We start from the raw sequence: 5,115 nt of genomic DNA on the forward strand, positions 1-5,115 counted from the left end.
GTGACCTTCTTAAATCCTGTCCCTTGTTTTTTCCCCCCTTTTATCATTTATAGACCAGTATATATTCCCTCTTTTATCAATTCTAGACCAATGCATCTATATTCTCATGATATGAAGTTCATATCAAGTTCATATTATGAACAGGGTTCCAGTATGGAATTTGATTTGAGTAATATCCAGGTCTAGATAAGTATGGGGGGAAACTAAAATATATATATATTTACAAATGGATTGGGGGTGCTTACACAGGCAACTACTTGGAACTGGTAGGGTGTGGGGCTAGCTCTGGTCCATAGTGTTAGAAAACTCCTAACGCTATGGACTAGAGTTAGGGTGTGGGTGGGAACTTTCATAGGAACTGCTTTGAGTGTAGTCTACAGGTAAACATGATCTACAGGCTGTAGAATGTGTAGATCATATGTCACACTAAACAAAAATGGTGCTAAATAGTGCTAAAAGTGGTTATTTGAATCGTGATTATGTTCTACTAGACTCAGGTTCTGTCCGCTACGCTACCCTCACACCTACGTGGCACCGCCGATCCAACCAATATGTCTGAGACAAAAATTAATGGGTGAACTATTCTTTGAAGTGTCTTGTTCAGGGACACTTTGACACGTTGCTAAGGCCTGGGATCAAACCTGGGATTAATGGCTTGCCAGGCAGGCTCTCTAACCATTCAGCTATGGCCACATCATCAGTGGTGATTCTAACGCAGTTCTACTCTGTAACAGTAAAGGGATTTCAGGGGAAACCAGCAAAATGAGGAATAATAATAAAAGACTGTCTTGCTAATAAAGCGTCATGTCTCTCATGTTTTACAATGTATTTGATATTACCTTTATATTATTTAATAAATTATGCATTTCATCCTCTATATATTGTCCAGCAACCTTTATGATAAAGGCGAAAAATGCAGAGATTGCTGTGCTGGGATTCGATCCCATGATCATGATCATGATGATGGTCTGAAGTCAAGATCTCTTCCGACTGAGCTATGAATAGTGAAGCAAAATTGCAAATAGAAGTCAGACTCAACTTCCACCCTTGCCAGGGTCAAAAACTTTATATTTGAAATCCGAACGTTTAAGTAGATGAATGAACAGTGGCTTTATTGTCACTTTAGAAACATTTGGTGGCTATGGAGTTTTCAACTAGTTTCTCAAACAGTGTTGTATTTAAATAGTTTAGAAACATTTTAAAAACACAAATCTTGTATGGGGGTCCACATCCACGGCCAAATACATTAATTCGGGGGTCCTTGACATAAAACAATGCATTGATTTTTTTCAGCCAGCAGGTGTCGTGGCAACAAGTTAACAACATGAGACCACTTACTGAGGTCTGACCAGGACGTCGTGTAGACGTCGTAGGCACGGCGTATCGGCGTTGTATAAGATGTCTGGTTGGTTTTTGGGTTTTTTGGTGGTTTCTGAGGTCTGACCCTGGACGTCGTATAGACGTCGTATGAACGGCGTGTCGGCGTTGTTGTATGGATGTCTTTTTGATGGTTACGGTGAACGTCATATCGACGTCGTCTGACTCGGACGTCAGTGTTGCCATATTTTGTGACAGAAATAAGCAACCAGGTCTAGGAAAACAAGACCACAATTATAAGCAACCTACCTGCACATGCATCGCCTATTATCTACAAGCTCACAACGAGTCGCTTGTAGATCTGCTATTTTCAAACACTCACAAATGTGCAATATAATATTGAACTTTTTACTTTGACCAAAAATAAATATTCACCGGGACCAAGATTCAAACTCACAATATTTTGGTTATGGAACCTCAGCTTTTCTCTTACACCACCAGGCATTTCTGATAACATAGATGTTTGAAGTTAACACATCTCACCTTGACAGAATGATTGAATCTGCAAATACATCCACTCATGATCAGGGTTCATTATGAGGGTTCAATTTTGGAATCCCTTGAAAACCAGATGCTGCATGACCTCAAGGGGCTTACCCTCCAGTGAAATTGTTTAAAAACCATCTGTTGGAAAATCTTTACCCTGCACCCTTGAGCAGCTAAAAACCAGCAACCAGCAACCATCATAAGCATTTTTTTTGCAGGTTTTTTTTCCAGGGACCGGTATAAATGTATAAAGCAATAAGCCACTAGAGGTCACTGTTTACCGTAGCTTTTGCAATGGCTGAGAGGCGTAGTGTGGCACGACCATAGTTATAAGACCCTAACCCACATATAACTGCTCATCCCACAAAAAAAATTATAATCAAATTATAAATATATAAAAATATACACACACACACACACACACACACACACACACACACACACACACACACACACACACACACACACACACACACACACACACACACACACACACACACACACACACACACACACATGTGCATACACAGTACACGATTGAGTGATTGATTGATTGATTGATTGATTGATTGATTGATTGATTGATTGATTGATTGATTGATTGATTGATTGAATACTTTATTAACAGTTTGCAAAAAAAAAAGGTCTTCCAGGCAATTCACACAGTAAACACGTTCTCCCGGGGGTTTCAGCAACTTTATTAATTTGATAATAAAAAAAGAGCAGGAACATTACAACAAAAACATTGTTAACATCGTATTCAAGCCAAACAGAACACAGCGATCAGTCCCACAATGCAACACTCCACATGGCGGCCTACAACCCTGCTGAAAAAACCAGCACAAACCAGCTTATGGTGGTTGCTGGTTTTAGATGGTTTTAGCTGGTATTAGCTGGTCTTAGCTGGTCTTAAGCTGGTTTAGATGGCATACCAGGCTGGACAAGCTGGTCAGGCTGGTCAGGCTGGTTTGCCAGTGTAGTTGGTTAGCTGGTCACTAAGCTGGATTCTGCTGGTCTTTGCTGGTCAGCCAGCTGGCTGGCTGGACTGACCAGCAAAGCCAAGCTGGTAGCTGGTCTTTGCTGGTCAAATGGGTGGACTGCCCAGCAAAGACCAGCTTACCAGCTAGACTTAGCTGGTCAGATGGCTGGACACTGGACAGACCAGGAAAGACCAGCTTAGCAGCTGGTCAAGTTTGGTTAGATCAGTGGTTCTCAACATGTGGATCGGGACTCCCAGGGGGGTCCCCACGTGATTTGGGGGTGGTCCCCAGATGACAGTGAAGTGATAATTTAAGGACCTTTAAGACCTTTTTAATGCTTATTTGCATGTCATGTAAATGTGTATTTTTTGTAAACACTGAATAATTCCAGTAAAGTATATTTAAAAAAAAAGAAAAGAAAAGTGTTGAGAACCACTGGGTTAGATCACTGTTTCCCAAACAGTTGGTTGGGACCTATTTGTCCCAGGAAAGGTCCCTTTTTTTCCCGTTTCCTACAAAAATATATTATATTATTCTTTCAAAAGATTTCCCACCCACAAATCTAAAATCTTCATAAATAAAAAAAATATATTTAAGATTTCTCAAAATAATTTAATTAATAAATAAAAAAGAAGAAATTCCATCAATTAATAAATAAAAAACACACACAGTGAAAATAGCAGATCTACAAGCCCGGGACGCGTTGTGAGCCTTCAGATCTGCTATTTTAACTGTTTGGATCCGGGGAGACATCATACCTGCCAACATTAGACTTTGAAGATTTTCTTCAGTTACAATTGCCCCAACCAGTATATATACAGCATATTATTATTATTATTATCATCATTATTATTTTTTTTCTTGTCCTTTTCTTGTGATGTGACACAAATAATATATGTAATAATAATAATTATTATTATTATTAATATTAGTTTTAAAAAGGGTAATAATAATAATAATATTAATAATATTAATAATAATAATAATAATAATAAATTATTATTATTATTATTATTATTATTATTATTATTATTATTATTATTATTATTATTATTATGACAACATGCATCCAATGACTTATTTACTTAATATGGCAAATGGCAAATAATATGCTAGATTGATTCTAAATAACACTTGGTGACCAAAATGAACAGATCTAAAGATCTACATCTTGTCGCAATTCGACACGTTGTGAGCTTGTAGATCTGTTGTTTGTTTTTTACAAGCAATGCATTCTGGGCCATGAGCAGTGTTGCCATATCTGCTTATTATAAGCGACTTTGGTCTTGTTTTTCTGTAAAGTTGCTTGTAAATATTGGTAGTTGCGGGTTGCTTTTTTGGGGGGGCTTGTTTCTAAAGTGTAGTTATTTGGGCTTGCTTCCATTTAAAACATTTGTTTAAACCAGTTCTCAAACATTTGCATGTCAAGGTCAAGGTCTTTTTTCAAATTAATGTCTTTTTTCCGCAGACCCCCATCTGTTTCAAATAATATTCCAAATATTTCACCTTTTCTTTTTGAAAACGGCAGATCTACAAGCTCACAACGTGTCGCAAATGCGACGCACGGTGAGCTTGTAGATCGGCTATTTTCAAAGAGCCAATGTGTGGTTTAAAGTGCAGACTTGTTTTCATAGACCTGGCTCCTTATTTCTCTCACACAATCTGGCAACACTGGCTGAGGGCTCGAGAGATTGGCTCGCGACGCAGCGGGAAGATGGGAAGACTGTCTAAAGAAAGTTAGATAAATTGTGTTGCTTTGGATTCATCAAAAGAATTATAAACCGGCTTCAGAGAAGATAAAAGAAAGAAGAAGAAGCGGCGGACATTTTAGGTGAGTGTTGACACACAGAAATACTATTTATGTAGGCTTTTTAGCCTACTATTACTGTATTGAAGTGCGTAGGCTGCATGTCTGGATGTTTTTGAAGTCAATCACAAGTCATCATGACCCAACTCTATGGTCAGGACACATTGTTTAGTTATTTAATTTGTCTTGATAAAGGTATTAAGACAATAATTACAAGAAATGATAGTGGGATATACAATATAATTTATGATATAGGCTACTGTCTGTACTGTGTGTGTGTGTGTGTGTGTGTGTGTGTGTGTGTGTGTGTGTGTGGACACAGGCTTTCAGTGATGAAGCTACAGAGTGTTTTAATAGCCTATCTCGTGAACTCTGAACATTAATGATTCGCTTATCTCTCTGTGTGTGTGTGTGTGTGTGTGTGTGTGTGTGTGTGTGTGTGTGTGTGTGTGTGTGTGTGTGTGT

This window comes from Gymnoscopelus braueri (assembly GCF_963280865.1).
Source record: "Gymnoscopelus braueri genome assembly, chromosome: 6".
NCBI classification, from domain to species: Eukaryota; Metazoa; Chordata; class Actinopteri; order Myctophiformes; family Myctophidae; genus Gymnoscopelus; species Gymnoscopelus braueri.